Genomic DNA, 19,107 nt, shown 5'->3' with positions numbered 1-19,107 from the left:
AGCAACAAGCATCGAGCAGTTTGTGAACCTGTAGTACTCAGCCAATGAGGAAACAGGGGAGGAATTAAGCGTCGGGTAATAGGGAATCCGCACTCCTGCTTGCAGGATGCCTGCCAGTGCAGTTGCTAATAAAAATGCTATTTCACAGAGATCCTCGCCTGAGCCTGTGTTATTGGCTCTTGTGTATCACAGATGCAAGGGGTAACATGGAGGACACAAGGTGCAGATGAGGCTGAGGCACTGAATGCCTTTTTGCTGTAGTCTTTCTGTCCTGTACAGAATTTATCAGACAATCAAGTGATCAGCTGTGCTTAGAACAAGTTTATGAAAGGCAGGTCCTGCCCAGCTCATTTGTGGACATCATCTACTAGAATCTTAGTAAAGCTTTTGAGAGTTTCCCGTGGTAGTCTCCTGCAGAGACTGCCTGATCAGGGCTTGAAGAGGTTTGCTGGCTGAAGAACTGGCTGGGTGGCTGGGCTCAGAGACTCAGCGCAGAGTTCAATCCAGTTGGTGGCTGGTCACCAGAGAGGTTCCCCAGTGCTCCATACAGAGGCCAGGGATGTTCAGTATTCTCATCAGTGATCTGGAGAAGGGGTTCAAGTCCACCCTCAGTAAGCTTGCAGACAATACTAATTAGGGTCTCCAAAGCCATCTATCCTGAAGCAGACCAGCTCCCTGACAATTTGCATAGGCTAGGTCAACAGGCCAAGTCTGACTAAGTGACAGCCAGCAAATGTAAATGCTGGGTGCTGCATTTGCATCAGAACCCCAGAGCAGTGGTGTGGGCTTAGGGATGAGGGGCTGGAAAGTTGCCCAGCAGAAAAGGGCCCGATCCCAGCAACTGGGCTGTGGGTATGAGCTGTGAGATGGCACCAATCTTCTTGTGTATCACCCAGGTGAGCACCCCGTCACCTGGTTGCTCCAGTGCAGGAATAAGAAGGCCAGTAGCCTGGAATTAGAGCGCAGGGAAGCCAAGCGGCTGGATCCCTCTGAGGAAAGGTGATGTTGACAGAGCAATGGGATAATGGTCACAAGTCATCAGCATCCAGAGGCAAGTCCTGTTAGGTGTGGAAGAGAACTATCCCTTCAGGGAAGAGGTCACCCAAGCAAGTGGACCTCCATGGAGACGGGTATCCAGTACTAAAGGAAGTTAGCCACGCTGGAGAGAGTTTATGGTGACTTGCAGTACGATGACCAATTCTCTAAAGATCCAGATTAAGTCAAGTGCATACAACCACTGTAGCACAGGTTTGTATGGAGTGCCCCATTGTTCTATGCCAACTCATTGGCAGTAACGAGCTGGAAAGACAACGAACATATGCCACACTAATCGGCTGGCCAACTTCAGCAATGCAAAAAAAGCCTCTCTCCCTCCCTATAGACTCACATCTCAGCTGTTGAGAAGCTTTCCCCAAAGGCCCACCAATCAAGAATGCTGTGCAGAAGCTGTCCTGGAAGTTCCAACAGTTCAATAAGGTTACGTCCTACTCCCTACCTGTACAAACCAGTATCTCAGCTACTAGGAGCAACCACTGCTCTCTGCTCAAGAGGATATAGTAGGTACACACCACATGCCACCCTGCAGTTTAACCTGCGTGATCGTGGAGAGGACATGAAAAAATGGGATGGAAAAATCTACCTTGACCCTAGAGGTACACAAATTGCAAGGAGAACAATTGCAAAAGCAGTGTCTTCTGAGAAAACTGCTGCTCCAGTTTCCATGGGCAGTCATCCAGACACAGTAACGAATACTGTGACCAGGACCAGATGAGCTGTGCCTCCAGCCAAGTGGAGAAAAGGACAACCAGGTTTATCTGACTGTGTGGACTCAATGGCCTGGAACATCAGCCCCACAGGGCTTTAAGACTCTAGCGGGCACCAGTGTACCCTAATGCCAGCAAGCTAGAAAGCAGCAGACCCCATCTGTGTTTCTGGAGTGACAGGGGGATCCCGACAGCTAACTGTACTTGAACTTGAAGAGAGGGTAACTGGGAAGGAGTGGCAAATGCACCCCACTGTGACTGGCCCCAAGGCTGCAGGCATGCTTGACATAGACTATCACAGGAGAGGGTACTTCAATAATCCAAAAGTTACCAGTGGGCTATTGGCATAACTGTCTTGGATACACAGCAAATTAAGTAGTTGTCCTTCCTTTTGGAGGACCCTTTTGCTGTTGGATTGCTCTAAGTCCAATAACCCTCAGCAAGGGGGGGGGGGGGGCAGATACATAGTACTTAAGCTTTCTGACAGGTTACACCAGAACAAATAGCCCCGAACAGCCTGTTTTAGCCTCAAATGCAATGCACTGCAGCATGTCCCAAGCCAACAGAGGTGTAAAGTCAGTTCTTACTCTGTGACATTAGTCAAGACTGGCTCTTATCCCTGACCTGGCTCTTATCCTGTACCTGACCATGGCTCAAAGGATCTACCTTAAAGGCAGGGTAAACAGCTTTCTGGGGAGATGTTAGAGGCATGCATGACCTACAGGCACTCCTGCCATCCAATACAGATGAGCAGTCTCCATTCCAGGCTGTGACAGGCTTCTGCACAGATGGGAAACTGCAGTGACTAAGGGCCAAGGATAATGATGTGGGATGCTCACACAGGCCTAGATACCCACAGCTGCAGGGAGCCTTTGCCTGTGATGTCAGTGCCCTCCAAGTCAACAGGTGTTCAAGATTTACCTCTGCCATCCCTTGGATGACCCCATGTACAGTAGTGCACTTGCAAGGGGGGGCCTGAACCATCACTACCACCAGTTGTCTCATCTTCAGGCAAAGACCGTTTCCTGGCAACCCTAGGTTGATTACAAGTGCAATGAACTATTACAAATCTTCAAAATTCAAAAGAAGAATTAACAAGGATTTTTAGATTATTCCTTTGGACGTACACAGGGTAGCTGACCCAGTGCCGACATGGAAGCAACATCTTGAACAACGTCAACTCTGAGCAATTAAAAATTAAGAAGCCATCTAAGAAAATTTTATCTCCTTCTCTAAGTTAGGAAAGCTCAACTACCTCATAGTACAGTATGTTTGCATTTTATCATCTTGGGAACACCCACTAGGAAATAGAGATGCACACTATAGTACGCGTTTTTCAGAGAGCGAATTACACATTCAGGGTAGGGGACTGATGTCAGCACATATCCATAAGCTGAATTTACTTCATGGATCCCATTTCTTCTCAAGGCCCTGCATGTTTTCTCCTGTTATACCAGATTCAGAGCACAAATGCCAAGGCCTCCGAACCCTATAGGGGGAGAGGGGTACTTCTCTTTATAGGAAGAGAAATCCACGTGATTATTTTAGTTAAAACAAGTTGTGGAAAGATCCTCTCTTCCTGCTAACATGTCTTGTTTTGGACAGAATTTCTCAACCCTTCCAAATACAATTTTTATCGGGAATGGCCACTCATCTTTGGTCACTGTGAGCACTGTCATTTCCAGTATGCCACATTTCATAACCATTTTCCATGTTGAAGTGTTTGAAGTGCCCACGTGTTTTTTTTTAAACACTAGTTGAAAGTTTAGACGATTAAATGAAAAATTAGTGATAATTAAGCTACAATTTTTAGATAGCTTTAAGTAGAGCTCTAGTCCTCTGTGACATTTAATGCACATTTCCTAATGCTGACCTTAAAAACCAGCCGAGGGCATTATTTATGCTCATTTCTATCTTCCTCCAAATGAGCAGCCTCAGAAATGATCGAGCCCATTTCACACACAACTGAAGGTAATTCTCGGAAGCACCCAATTCATTTTGAACATCACCTTTTGGCTCCTTGAACCTTAAAATACTCCCTTCAACTTCTAACAAGGTCTTACTAACTTCATAGAGGAAGAGTTGAAAGTGCTTGAAAATATGCAAACATTTTAGTGTAACAGCAGAGTCACAGGAAGCCAGAGCAAATAGTCCTAGAGGACTTCTAAACAGGATTTGCAACCACAACCCGGTCCACCCAATTGGAAGGGTTACCTTTATACTTGCATTCTTTCACCAGATGAGCAGCAAGGGTGCCTCAGCCAACATTTTCACTTTTGTTCAGAAGTTACCATTCTCTTCGTAACATCGTTGGGCCAAAACCTAAGACCTGCAGAGTTGGAAACAGACAATCAATTGCAAGTAAAAGGACAGATGAGCAGAAGCATACTGGCTCACAGAAAACAGAGGTAAGGAATGTTGAAGAAACAAGTGATGGATAGTCGCTCACAAAAGGAAAGAAGGGCACAGTAGACAAGAGCAGACATCTTGAAAGACACCAAACAATGACCCAAGGAAAGCAGAGAAAAAGAGCCAAAGGAAAATTTGAGCAGTGTAGGACAGGAGATTTCTGTCACCACAGTTATATTACTTCAGCTCTTTGTAGAGCAACTGCTGTTAGATATTTCCTTCCACAAGAAATCAGAACAGCAGCTAAGTCAGCTGAAATTTATTGTATTAAAAATGCAATTGGACAATTGTTTGACCAGTTTCAATATTACAGGTAACACAAGATTAAGCTGTCACAGTACTATTACTATGTGTATGAAATCTTGTGGTACCGTGGAGAGTGAAAGCCAGTTGTTTGCCTTTGAGATTCATGCCACAAAAATGAAGTAGTTACGCATCTAGAGTTCCTCTCACTTTAGAAAGAGAAATTCCCCAAAATAGTCAGGAGATGAAATGACCATTTTTTTCAGGATAGCATGCAGAGTGTTCCCCCAACTCCCCAAAAAAGTAAACAAGGCTAAGTGACTTCACTACCTAAACCTACCATCATTCTTGTTTTTAGAAGAGGACAGGTGCATTCTGGAAGTGCCACATCACCTTTGTTTGCCTCCCCACCAGACTCATTTCTCCATTTAGAAGGCCTAGAGGAGTTCTGAGATTCTTGATGCATTTTAGGGAAGATGGAGAAGCCTTGAAGGACTGTTTCAAAGATGCCGGTAACTCAGTTCTTGAACTATGGAGTTGGTCAAGAGCTGCCAGGAAGGTGCTTTGTTCAGAAAGCACAGGTTACGACCATAACCACGTTACCCAACAACCCCTCACCAAACACCCTACTAATAAAATACTGAAAAGCCCTGTCATTTGCATTGCCCTTGTACCTGACTGTTAGAAAACATGGGCTTCACAAGCAATATACTCCAAGTCTTTCCCACTTCCTTAAACCACATTACCTCTTTGCCTTCAGGAAGAAACAGTTGATTGGATCTATTCTGCAATTCCCTAGGGAATAAAGAAACAGCTCTATATTTTCAAACCATCTTTAGGGGACACCAAACAAGAAAGGTCTGGCATGGGGAAGAGAAGCCTTTACTAGTTGATTGTCTTATTTTCTCAATCTAAAACAAGTAGAAGAGATAATGCAGCACAGCAACAGTCTCTCAGATCCACCCTTAATCTTGGTGGTGGAGCACATGCACACATTTCAGTCATTTACAGGCAAAATATTTGGGAGATTCAAGTACATGAAAGCTCCTGCAAACCAAACAAACTCCAGACATCAGTAACAGAATAGGAAATGATTTCAAGAAGAGCAGTTAGCTAGCATCCAGATAGCATAAAAATACAGTGAACATTACCATTTCATTACCTGAAAATGTGTAAAGGCACACTCTAAATGAAGAAACACCCATGTCAAAATGTTTACAGACACTTCTGACTAACTGATGTTTCTAAGTGAGCAATTACCTATTGCCACATTTACATAAAGGCTTGACCTTTGTAAGTAAAAAAAAAAATCACAGAATCATCTAGGTTGGAAGAGACCTCCAAGATCACATAGTCCAACCTCTGACCCAACACTAACAAATCCTCCACTAAACCATATCACTAAGCTCTACATCAGAACATCTCTTAAAGACCTCCAGGGATGGTGACTCAACCACTTCCCTGGACAGCCCATTCCAATGCCTAAAAACCCTTTCAGTAAAGAAGTTCTTCCTAATATCCAACCTAAGCCTCCCCTAGCACAACTTTAGCCCATTCCCCCTCATCCTGTCACCAGGCATGTGGGAGAATAGACCAACCCCCCACCTTGCTATTCTTCCTATCAGTGACAAATTTCCCTTCTGGGTCCAAGTATTGCATTTCTCTCCTCATGGGAGAAGTGGGGCTAACATTTTTAACAGCTCTTAAGCCACAACTAGCTTGTTTGGTTTTGCCCTGAATTAGTAGAAGGTAGCTATGTTCTCAGCAGTAACAGCCCTTCTTACCACATGCTTTTCTGTTCTGGGCTGCTATTTGCTGCTCCCACTATAACCTACGTCAAATATTGCCATTTTTGAAATAAGCTGACCTTCAGTGCTGGTCTGGCCTGCATTATTGTTTGACACAGAAAACAAATGCTGAGGTTACCTGCTTCCACATCTTAGGCCCAAGCATTCTCACAAGTATGGGGCTGCCCCAGGAGATCCAGGGCACTGGCAGAGCCAGTTCCCCTGTAGTTCAGGAGCCTCTGCACAAAGAACCATCGCAGCTGTGCATGGGGGTACAGCCTCTTTAGAACACTGACCTGTTCTCACTGCAGACATTAAAGTGTGCATGGCACACATTTGAAGATGCTAATATTAAGTGAAGTGAAGGACATGGCCACCTCCTCCAGGACTGCTCCTGCCTGGCTTCTTGTGCCCAGGGACCCCTCTGCCCAGGCTGAGTAATGCAGCTCCACTTTCCCAAGTGGAAATGCTAACACAGTTGAGCACAGTTACAAGAGACACACAAGTCACCAAGCTACCTGAACCAAAGGCAATCTTTAACACAACTCATGGAAACCTAAGACTCAGTCAAGTCCCCTTCTTCCTCTCCCAACTAGGGAGGATACAAGTCCACTACTGCAGGCACACATACAGCACTCCCCTTTTTCACAGGAACACACACAGTTGCAGATCCTTGAATACCAAGGAAGGCCCCTCTGGCAGGGGAGAGCCCCTGCCCAGCTCCCAGACCCCTTACCTACTTCACAGCTCTCCTTCTCACCAGCAGTTCCAGCTTCAACTCTCCTGCAACACTCCATCCTGGTTTGGGCTGGAAGTATCTTCCTCCCAGTACCTGGTGTGGTGCTGTGTTTTGGATTTAAAACGACCCACGCTGGTAACACACTGATGTTTTAATTGTTACAGAGCAGCGCTTTCAGAAAGCCAGAGACTTCTCAGCTTCTCATACCACCCTGCCAGTGGGCAGGCTGGGGGCACACAAGGAGCTGGGAGGGGACAGAACCAGGACAGCTGACCCTCAAGTGGTTTAAGGAATATTCCAGATGTGGGGTGACTAGCCAGAGGGTTGGAAGACCACCGTGTGGGGACAGCCTAGGAATCAGCCAGGGGGTGATGACCAATTGCATTATGCATAGCTTCTTGTGCACAGATTTTATTACCGTTCTTTCTCTTCAATGCTATTGAACTACCTTTATCTTAACCCACAAGCTTTTAGCTGTCTCCAACCCCCCTACTCCCCCCGTCCCATTAAGGGATGAAGGATGACCCAACAGCTGCATGGTGCTGAGCTGCCAGCTGGGTTAAGCTACCACACACTCACACACTGATCCCTCAAATTCACTGTGCTTGCAATACCACCCCCAAGAATTCCCCCCCAACACCTGGCCCAGACTTGAGGCCCCTGCTATTCACCCCCAGCCCAACTGAAGAGCCCACAGGTCAACACACAGCCACACCCCCACACCCCAAGCTGCAGAAGCTGCACACATCCCTCACCAGCACCAGGCGTGACCTGCAGCCTTCCTCCAGCCAACACCGTACAGCCCAGCCCTCCCCTCGCTCATGCCAGACGCCCACCCCCGACAGCTCAGCTGGGGCACACCGCTCCTGTCCCAGCACCCCCACGTACCAAACCCCACTCTGTCCCAGCACCAGGCACTGCATGAACCCAGTAAGGGGTGGCCGGCACCGCTCAGGTCCCAAGTACCCGGAGGCTACACCGACCGGGCACAACCCCGAGCCCACCACGGAGACGTCCCGGCGACGGCAGACCCTGGCTGAACCTCGCCCTTCACCTCAGGACCCGCTCCCATCCCCTCGCACGCCAGGCGCAGGGGCTGCACCTCCCCACTTGTAACGGCGCTACTTCAGCCTCGGGGTTTCACCACGGGCTCAACGACCCGCTAACGACAGCTCCGTCGCTCCACAAAAGCCCGAGGAGACCCCAGCACCCCCAGGAAAAGAGGAACGGGAAGGAGCAGGCAGACACGCGCAGAGCCACGGCAAACCTGAGCGCCGCCCTCGCCTCCAGCGCTGACACAGCCCCGCTCCCGCAGCACCGCCGAAAGCCACCCCCTACCCTCCTCGGCGCCATTTATAGGCCAGCCTCGAGTCCCCGCCCCCAGCCCTCACACGCTGATTATGCTAAGTACACCCAGAATGCTAATTAGCCGCATGCACAGTCTGTGTTCCAGAACCTTCTGGAAAGGGGTTGGGGGGGGCGCTGTTGCTGAGGTGCTCCCTGCCCCCCGGCTGTCAGAGCCACGGCTGCACAGGGGGCAGGTGGTTGCTGGGGGGTGCCCAGAAAAGGGCTGCCGTGCCTTCGCGAGGTCCGCTCTTCTCAGCCAATTTTAAATCTGTTACGCCCCTTTCCTACCAAATGTGTCACACGTCGTCTTTTTCTCCTCGGTCTCTCACAGGCACCGCGGGCTGGGGATGCCTACACCCCTGGCCTGGCTCCAGCAGCTGGCACCCAGCGCACTCATCAGTCCACCCGGTAGCTGGCTGTCCGCGCTCGAAGTCATACAATTCCAAAATCATTTTGCTCAGGAAAAAAAAATAAATAATAATAGAAAAAAGACCAAAACTTTAAACCTTGAAAAGTTGTGCTTGCCCTTTCCTGGCTTCCCTCTGCCTCCTTTCCAGGCTTGGCCACCACCTGGCACGTGTGTGCAAAACCCACCACTGGTGTCACCTTAGCTGTCCTGGGTTTTTCTTTCTCCCTGAAGGAATTGTCCAGCAGTTCTTGGCCTTGCTGGCAGACAGTTCTGCTGAAAGTCTTTGGTTTCTTACCTTTAGCCTGGACTCTGTAAATACTGTAAAGCAAGAGAGCCGAGGTCCGTGTGTCTGTGGGCACGAGAAGCAGACTGAGACAGGGAATAAGGAAAGCATGTCGATTTTGCAGCTTTTAGCTAACCCAGGGAGTATGCTGTATATTAACAAGGACAGGACCGAGGCATGGAGTACGAGGACAGGATGACCCTAAAAGATAAGGGAAGAAAAGACTTCATACACACATAATAGAACCAGAAAGAACTGGCTTGGACTGCTGGAGTCTGTAAAAGAAAGGAAGGGTCAGAAGTTTAGCAGCGAGGAAGACTTCTGGCCTTCAAAAGACCACCAGAGTATGCTGGACTGCCACCCAAGGACTCCAGCATGCATGCGAATACGGGCGGGAACCTATGTTAATAATTCTTTCGATACCTAATGAATATGCAAGAGACTTACGGGGAAGTGAGATGAATATATATATATGCCATTAATATAAGCACCCCGGCAGTAACCCTTGGTGTGTGTGTTAGGCAGAGTGATCCCCCCCCATACCCGGCGCTGTAATAAAGAATACCTGCTTAATAACTTTGGTTATGGAGTTTTCACTGCATCAGATTCAAGCTGTCCAGGTCCCTCTGCAGGGCCTTCCTACCCTCTGGCACATCGACACTTCCCCCCAGTTTGGTGTCACTGCAAACTTACTGAGGGTGCACTCAGTTCCCTCATCCAAATCATCAATAAAGATATTAAACAGGATGGCCCCCAACACTGACCCCTGGGGATCACCACTCGTGACCGGTCGCCAGCTGGATTTCACTCCATTCACCACCATCCTCTGGGCCTGGACATCCAGCCAGTTTTTTACCCAGCAAAAATGAACGTGTCCAAGCCATGGGCTGCCAGCTTCTCCAGGAGAAGACTGTGGGAGATGTGTCAAAGGCCTTGCTGAGGTCTGGGTAGACTTCATCAAGAGCCTTTCCCTCATCCACCACGTGGGTCACCTGGTGATAGAAGGAGATGAGGTTGGTCAGGCAGGACTTGCCTTTCATGAACCCATGCTGACTGGGCCTGATCCCCTGGTTGTCCTGCACATGCTGTGTGATTGCACTCAGGAGAATCTGTTCCATCACCTTCCCTGGCACCCACCGAGGTCAGGCTGACAGAAGCGTACCAGCTACTATGAGGAAAATTAACTCTATCCTAACTGAAGCCAGGACAGCTGGGAGTCATGGAGTCTTGGTGCGATACTGCTGCTAGTGCACTGTCATGGTAGCAATCAGCACCTGCTGAGGGTTCTTTGACCTTCAGCAACCCCACAACACAAGGCTCCTCCAACAGGGAAGACAGCTGCTTAATTTTCTCTTTCGCCAAGGCAGCTATGCCAAAAGCCCACCAGTACCCTGCTGGGTCCCTGAAGTAGCCTCTTCTGAGGTAGTCTATGCCAAGGATGCATGGAGCCTTGGGGCCAGTCACAGTGGGGTGCTTTTGCCACTCCTTCCCAGTTAGGCTCCTTTCAGCCTCCAATACAGTTAGCTGTTGAGATCCCACATCACTCCAGAAATATAAACGGGGTCTGCCCATTTATAGTTTGATGGCATTAGGGTACGCTGTGCACCGGTGTCCATTCAAGCCTTATACTTCTGCGGGTCTGATGTGCCAGACCACTGAATCCACGCTGTCCAATAAACCTGGTTGTCCCTTTCCTCCGCCTGTTCTATATCCAAGTATCATGTCCTCCAAGCTCAAGATTGATGTATCCCTATGAGCAAGAAGGCAGGCAAAGGGGGCAGGAGATCTCCCTGGATGAGCAAGGAGATCCTGGCAAAACTCAAACAGAAAAAGGAAGTATACAGCATGTGGAAAAAGGGCCAGGCCACTTGGGAGGAATTTATGAGCATTGTCAGAGTATGCAGGGATGTGATGAGGAAGGCCAAATCCAAAGTTCAGCTGCTAAGGACCGCACCTCGATATCTGAAGGATGTTGACACTTGCTGGTGTCAAAAAAACAACAAAAATGTTGTTTTTGCACAGAGTTACATTGTTTAGAGGGAAGGTGGTATTGAGATATGCTTTTGCAGTGATAAGAAAGCTTAACAGACAACCTTGTAAAATGCAGACAACCAGACTCCTTAATGGAATTAGGCAAAAATCACAGCGTCAAGTCAAGTCAGATAAGTGAAGAAACATTACCACCCGAAAGAGTAAAAAGTCAAAAGAAATTTGAAAAATAACAGGCTGGCAACTGAAGACCATGTATTGTCTGTGAAGCATCGGATAGGTTGTGAACCTGGATTACCCAGTCAATGGAGAAACAGGGGAGGGTCCCGGTCATCAAGAAATAAAGTATATAAACTGTACTATGTGACTAACAGGCATGCTCCTGCTTGTGGGACACCTGCCATTGCAATCGCAAATAAAAAAGCTATTTCACTGCTATCCTCGCCTGAGCCTATTTTATTGGCTACAGAGTGTTTCTCACAGGCCAAGCCTGGCAAGGAGGCAGAGGGAAGCCAGGAAAGGGCAAGCACAACTGTTCAGGGCTTAAAGGTTTGATCATTTTTTTTTATTTTTTTTTCCGAGCATCAAATGTCACACATTTGGTAGGAAAGGGGCTTAACACATTTAAAACTGGCTGAGAAGAGCGGACCTCGCGAAGGCACAGCAGCCCTCTTCTGGGCACCCCCCAGCAACCACCTGCCCCCTGTGCAGCCGTGGCTCTGACAGCCGGGGGGCAGGGAGCACCTCAGCAACAGCGCCTGCCCCCGCCCTTTCCAGAAGGTTCTGGAACACGGACTGCGCATGCGGCTAATTAGCATTCTGGGCGCACTTAGCATAATTAGCATGTGAGGGCAGGGGACGGGAACTCGGGGCTGGCCTATAAATGGCGCCGAGGAGGGCAAGGCAGCTTTTGGCGGTGCTGCGGGAGCGGGGCTGGTGGCAGCGCTGGAGGTGAGGGCGGCGCTCAGGTTTGATGTGGCTCTGCATGTGTCTGGTGTGTCTGCCTGCTCCTTCCCATTCCTCTTTTCCTGGGGGCTTCTCGGGCCTTTGTGGAGCAACGGAGCTGTCATAAGTGGGTCATTGAGCCCATGGTGAAACCCCGAGGCTGGAGTAGTCTGATTACAACTTCAGGAGGCAACCTGTATGGTCAGCTGTCTGGGCTCCTGTGAGACTGTCAGTGGTACAGAACTCCTAAAAGCGTGTGACTGTCCCATTTCCTCCAGGGGCTGGCGGTGAAAAAAATGCAGAGGTTTCGGATCACAAACGGGTGCCAGAGCGCATCGCAGTTGTGGTGCTGGCCATCCTTGTGTGTCTGTTCCTTCTGGCGGCTTTGGGCTACTCAGTGAAGTGGTTGCTGAAGATGAGACAACGGTGAGTAGGTTTTTCCCAGCAGTCTCTGCCAGATTGCTGCTCTGTGCAGGGAAGCATTTCTAGCGAGAACATCCTGGAGCACAAGGAGCTCTGGGCAGCTCTTTGCTGGGATTTCTGCTGAGAGACTTCTTTAATGTTAGCCTGTCGATTCGTATTAACGCATTTTTTTTGAAAACCCTTTTCTTCTGTCGCAGAGAACCATTGCTGGGTGAACCTTCCTTTCCCTTGTGAAGTAAAGATCCAGACAATGTGGAAAAAGAAAGAAAAATGGAGGAAATAGCAAAAGAGATCGAAAGTCTGTTATAGGTTATAAGGTATATAAGGTTAAGATGAACTTTTACTGTGTGCTCCTGCTTGCAGGATGCCCACCATTGCCATAGCAAATAAAACAGCTTCACAGAAGACCCTGTCTGAAAAAAAAAATTCTTCTCACATTACGATAAGCAGATCAGGGGTCAGTGGAAGTTTCAGCTGTCTTCCTCATTTTGGGACAGTGAAGAAATACAGGACGAGCAGTGCAAAATCCGCAAGAACAAAAAATCGCAGGCCCTCTAGTCCTGAGAGAAGGAAAAAAAAAGGAAAACGACCAATTAATGGTTGGTCATATGCAATTGTACAGATATACAATACATATAGCAACAAGCATCGAGCAGTTTGTGAACCTGTAGTACTCAGCCAATGAGGAAACAGGGGAGGAATTAAGCGTCGGGTAATAGGGAATCCGCATTCCTGCTTGCAGGATGCCTGCCAGTGCAGTTGCTAATAAAAATGCTATTTCACAGAGATCCTTGCCTGAGCCTGTGTTATTGGCTCTTGTGTATCACAGATGCAAGGGGTAACACGGAGGACACAAGGTGCAGATGAGGCTGAGGCACTGAATGCCTTTTTGCTGTAGTTTTTCTGTCCTGTACAGAATTTATCAGACAATCAAGTGATCAGCTGTGCTTAGAACAAGTTTATGAAAGGCAGGTCCTGCCCAGCTCATTTGTGGACATCATCTACTAGAATCTTAGTAAAGCTTTTGAGAGTTTCCCGTGGTAGTCTCCTGCAGAGACTGCCTGATCAGGGCTTGAAGAGGTTTGCTGGCTGAAGAACTGGCTGGGTGGCTGGGCTCAGAGACTCAGCGCAGAGTTCAATCCAGTTGGTGGCTGGTCGCCAGAGAGGTTCCCCAGTGCTCCATACAGAGGCCAGGGATGTTCAGTATTCCCATCAGTGATCTGGAGAAGGGGTTCAAGTCCACCCTCAGTAAGCTTGCAGACAATACTAATTAGGGTCTCCAAAGCCATCTATCCTGAAGCAGACCAGCTCCCTGACAATTTGCATAGGCTAGGTCAACAGGCCAAGTCTGACTAAGTGACAGCCAGCAAATGTAAATGCTGGGTGCTGCATTTGCATCAGAACCCCAGAGCAGTGGTGTGGGCTTAGGGATGAGGGGCTGGAAAGTTGCCCAGCGGAAAAGGGCCCGATCCCAGCAACTGGGCTATGGGTATGAGCTGTGAGATGGCACCAATCTTCTTGTGTATCACCCAGGTGAGCACCCCGTCACCTGGTTGCTCCAGTGCAGGAATAAGAAGGCCAGTAGCCTGGAATTAGAGCGCAGGGAAGCCAAGCGGCTGGATCCCTCTGAGGGAAGGTGATGTTGACAGAGCAATGGGATAATGGTCACAAGTCATCAGCATCCAGAGGCAAGTCCTGTTAGGTGTGGAAGAGAAGTATCCCTTCAGGGAAGATGTCACTCAAGCAAGTGGACCTCCATGGAGATGGGTATCCAGTACTAAAGGAAGTTAGCCACGCTGGAGAGAGTTTATGGTGACTTGCAGTACGATGACCAATTCTCTAAAGATCCAGATTAAGTCAAGTGCATACAACCACTGTAGCACAGGTTTGTATGGAGTGCCCCATTGTTCTATGCCAACTCATTGGCAGTAACGAGCTGGAAAGACAACGAACATATGCCACACTAATCGGCTGGCCAACTTCAGCAATGCAAAAAAAGCCTCTCTCCCTCCCTATAGACTCACATCTCAGCTGTTGAGAAGCTTTCCCCAAAGGCCCACCAATCAAGAATGCTGTGCAGAAGCTGTCCTGGAAGTTCCGGCAGTTCAATAAGGTTACGTCCTACTCCCTTACCTGTACAAACCAGTATCTCAGCTACTAGGAGCAACCACTGCTCTCTGCTCAAGAGGATATAGTAGGTACACACCACATGCCACCCTGCAGTTTAACCTGCGTGATCGTGGAGAGGACATGAAAAAATGGGATGGAAAAATCTACCTTGACCCTAGAGGTACACGAATTGCAAGGAGAACAATTGCAAAAGCAGTGTCTTCTGAGAAAACTGCTGCTCCAGTTTCCATGGGCAGTCATCCAGACACAGTAACGAATACTGTGACCAGGACCAGATGAGCTGTGCCTCCAGCCAAGTGGAGAAAAGGACAACCAGGTTTATCTGACTGTGTGGACTCAATGGCCTGGAACATCAGCCCCACAGGGCTTTAAGACTCTAGCGGGCACCAGTGTACCCTAATGCCAGCAAGCTAGAAAGCAGCAGACCCCATCTGTGTTTCTGGAGTGACAGGGGGATCCCGACAGCTAACTGTACTTGAACTTGAAGAGAGGGTAACTGGGAAGGAGTGGCAAATGCACCCCACTGTGACTGGCCCCAAGGCTGCAGGCATGCTTGAGCACAGACTATCACAGGAGAGGGTACTTCAATAATCCAAAAGTTACCAGTGGGCTATTGGCATAACTGTCTTGGATACACAGCAAATTAAGTAGTTGTCCTTCCTTTTGGAGGACCCTTTTGCTGTTGGATTGCTCTAAGTCCAATAACCCTCAGCAAGGAGGGGGGGGGGCAGATACATAGTACTTAAGCTTTCTGACAGGTTACACCAGAACAAATAGCCCCAAACAGCCTGTTTTAGCCTCAAATGCAATGCACTGCAGCATGTCCCAAGCCAACAGAGGTGTAAAGTCAGTTCTTACTCTGTGACATTAGTCAAGACTGGCTCTTATCCCTGCTACCTGACCATGGCTCAAAGGATCTACCTTAAAGGCAGGGTAAACAGCTTTCTGGGGAGATGTTAGAGGCATGCATGACCTACAGGCACTCCTGCCATCCAATACAGATGAGCAGTCTCCATTCCAGGCTGTGACAGGCTTCTGCACAGATGGGAAACTGCAGTGACTAAGGGCCAAGGATAATGATGTGGGATGCTCACACAGGCCTAGATACCCACAGCTGCAGGGAGCCTTTGCCTGTGATGTCAGTGCCCTCCAAGTCAACAGGTGTTCAAGATTTACCTCTGCCATCCCTAGAATGACCCCATGAACAGTAGTGCACTTGCAGGGGGGGGGGCTGAACCATCACCACCTCCAGCTGTGTCCAGTCTTCTTTCAAGAAAGATTTGCTGGCAACTCTAGGTTGATCACAAGTGCAATTAACTATTACCCATCTTAAAAGGCAAATCAAGATGGACATTTTTGAAATTACCAGCAGGAAGTGTGTATTATAGGTGAGCCAGTGTTCTTCTGTTGGAGCTACAGCATCTGAAAATATAACTACAGCTGAGAGCTCAAGTGGTTGCATGTCAGGCTGAAACATGCCCAGCTTCTCCTGCTGTCTGCATCCCATTCCAGCACCACTGCTGATTTACCCCACATGTTCAGTCCTCTCCTGACTATTTCCAAGGACTTAGTGCAATGTTTCTCAGAAATCTCCAAAGTAGAAATACAAAAACATACAATCAGACATCCTAGAATGGCACCCAGTGTACAAGGAACTAGAAAGTAGTACGTATTATTCCTTAGAAGTACAAGGGATATTTGACCAGGTAGCTTACATGGAAGTGACACCTTGACCAATACAAACTCTAAACAAGTAAAAGAATTAAAACATCTCAGAAAAATGTAACCTTCCTAAGTTGAAAAATCTTCACTACCTCGTGGTGCAGTATGATGCAGTTTTATCATCTTGTGAACACCCACTAGGGAATAGAGATGCACTTTATAGAGTATTTCTCAGAAAACTACTTACATATTTAGTGTACAAGATTTATGTCAGCATGGATTACTTTACAGATCCTATTTTTCACTCAAGGCCCAGTGGATTTTCTCCTGTTACACCAGATGCAGTGAACAAACGCTAACATCTCTCATCTCCACATAGAATCTTTCCCCAACTTGTTTTAATTGAAATAATCACGTGTAAAGAAAACTATCCTATCATCTTCCTGTTTTTTTTTTTTTAAGATGTCTTTTTTGTACAGAACATTTTTCAGCCAAAACACCACTTCTATCAAGAATGGCCAATTGTCTTCAGTCAGTGTGAAAACTGTCGTTTCCAGTATGCCACATCTCACGATTTTGTATGTTAACATGTTCAAGTGTCCATGTTAATTTTTGAGCACACAGTTCAGAGGTTACGTGATCAAATGAATGAATGATTAAGAGGAGCTATCTAGAAATTGAACCTTAATTCTTCTCCTTTTCATTTGGAAGTTACCATTCTCTCAAAATCCTTGGGCAAAACCTGAGAACAGAGCAAGTGGAAGCAGAATCAACAGCAAGTTGGAGGATAGAGATGAACAGAAGTATACTGCGTCACAGAGAACATAGAGGTCAAAAAGTTGAAGAAACCGAGATGGATAGTTGCTCACAAAAGGGAAGAAGGGCACAGGAAAAGAGAGCAGACATCTTGAAAGATAGCCATTTATGACCTAAGAGCTACCCAGGAAGGCAGAGAAAAACATGGAGAAAAATCTGAGCAGTATAGGAGGTGAAATTTCTATCACTGCAGTTAATTTACTTAACAGCATTTATTTCACAAAGAGCTCAAGTATTTTCTTCCAGAAGACATCAGAACAGTAGCTAAGTTAGCCAAACGTTCTTAGATTGAAAATGCAATTGTATTGTTTTATCAGTTTGAACACTGAAAATATGACAGGTATGAACTGTCACAAATGGAATTAGTATGTGGAAAAGCCAGTTGTTTGTGTTTGAGATTCACAGCACAAAAACAAAGTAGTTATGCATCTTGGATCCCTCACTTCTAAAATGAAGAAATTCCCAAAACTGGTCAGGGTCATTTCACCTCTTTTTCAGAGTAGCATGCAGTTTGTTTTCCCCCCAAAAAACAAAGAAGGTGTAGTGATTTCACTACCTAAAAGCCCATAGTCATTCTTGTTTTTAGAGGAGAACTGAGGAATGGGAAACAGATGCATTCTAAAAATGCCAAGTCACAACTTCCCACAACTTCCCTTTCACCTCTGCCTTCCCCCTAGACTTTTTTCTCCCTTTCAAAGGTCCTGAGGAGTTCTGAGATTCTTAATACATGTAGGGAAGGTGAAGAAGCTTTGAAGGACTGTTTGAAAGATTTTAACTCAGTTCTTGAAATACGCAGTTGTTCAAGAGTTGCAAGAAAGGTGCTTCCGTTAGAAAAGGCAAACAAGTAAATAATCATAGCCACAACATTACACAAACATCCCCTCAGAATTTCTAAGAACAACCTCCTAACAGAGTTCAGATACTGAGAAGTCCTGTATTTGACCTGCCTTTGTACTTTGCAGTTACAGTAATATGGGCTTTCCAAGCAATACACTCCAAGTCTTTCCCATTTCCTTAAACCAGGTTACCTCTTTGTCTCCAGGAAAAAATAGTTGATTATGTCTGCTCTGTAACTCCCTGTGTTTTAAAAATAACTTTTTGAAGTCCATTCTCCAAACACCTTCAGGGGAACCAAAGAAAAAAGTATTTTTGGCACGTTAGAGAGACACCTTTACTAATAAATTGTCCTATCTTGTAAGACAAAAGCAGCCAAGCAGCTGCAAGATGTAGTGCAGCATAGCAACAGTATGTTAGATCCACCCTTACTCTTGGAGAAGGGCACATGCACATATTCCAGTAGTTTACAGGCAGAAAGTCTGGGAGATGAAAATACATTCAACTTCCTACAAACTAAACCAGAAACACATGGATATTAGTAACAGAATAGGAAATAATTACAAAAGAAGCTATTGGCTGGTATCCAGCTAGTTCAGGAAAAGTATACATTACTACTTCATTAACCAAAAATGGGCAAGGGCACACTAAGTGACTCAGAAGAAACACATCAAAAATATGTACAGGCACTAAAGAAAAAGTATTGAGTTCCTTAATGAGCAATTACAGAAGTGTGTTTATGTAAAAAAAAACATTTTACCTTTGAGTTGTAAGTAACTCCTCACGAACACCCTAGAAGTAGGCAAGTAGCAAGCAAAAACCATTTTACTCAGTCCTGGCGATTTAATTTGGTTGCACAATGCTGTCCACTGAAGGCAGACGGACGTATAGAGGACTTCCAAGCTTCACCATCAGGCCAAACTATCAGAACACAAAACCAAAGTCCTGTTAATCCCATTCCTTGACAAGACAGAGCTATGCTGCCTGCACAGCCTCATGCACCCCACAAACACTGCCTGTGACCCTGCTTAGACTGATGCCCTGTAGCTAGCTGTAGAGCTCTAGTTGAAGCCTCCCACCTTAATGTTGTGGTCTGTGTCTTAGGATTGCCTGAGTACAGAGCATGTAAGATATGCTGTTCAAACTCCAAGGCTGAAATTCCCGAAAAAGCCTTTAGAGGACAGTGAAGAATTGCAAATGACACATTTTCAGCTCTGGCCTCACACAGTGATGCTTAAGGATTTTCAATACAGATTGTGAATTCTGATTTAAAATGTAGACTGGTTGTGACTTCTGTGTTCATGCATGCATTTCGTGTGTTATGGCTT

General features: G+C 46.9%; 1 long non-coding RNA gene across 1 annotated transcript in view; it reads left to right on the top strand.

Annotated features, from left to right (window-relative positions):
- The first annotated feature begins 11,877 nt into the window (after positions 1-11,877).
- LOC308185679 overlaps positions 11,878-19,107 on the top strand; it is a 51,875-nt gene continuing 44,645 nt past the window's right edge. The window contains exon 1 of the long non-coding RNA XR_013943555.1: positions 11,878-11,920. This is a non-coding gene — a long non-coding RNA (uncharacterized lncRNA). The remainder of the gene's footprint in view (positions 11,921-19,107) is intronic.

Source organism: Anser brachyrhynchus (genome assembly GCF_964034855.1).
Source record: "Anser brachyrhynchus genome assembly, chromosome: 1".
NCBI classification, from domain to species: Eukaryota; Metazoa; Chordata; class Aves; order Anseriformes; family Anatidae; genus Anser; species Anser brachyrhynchus.
This window is presented reverse-complemented; position numbering and strand designations above follow the sequence as displayed.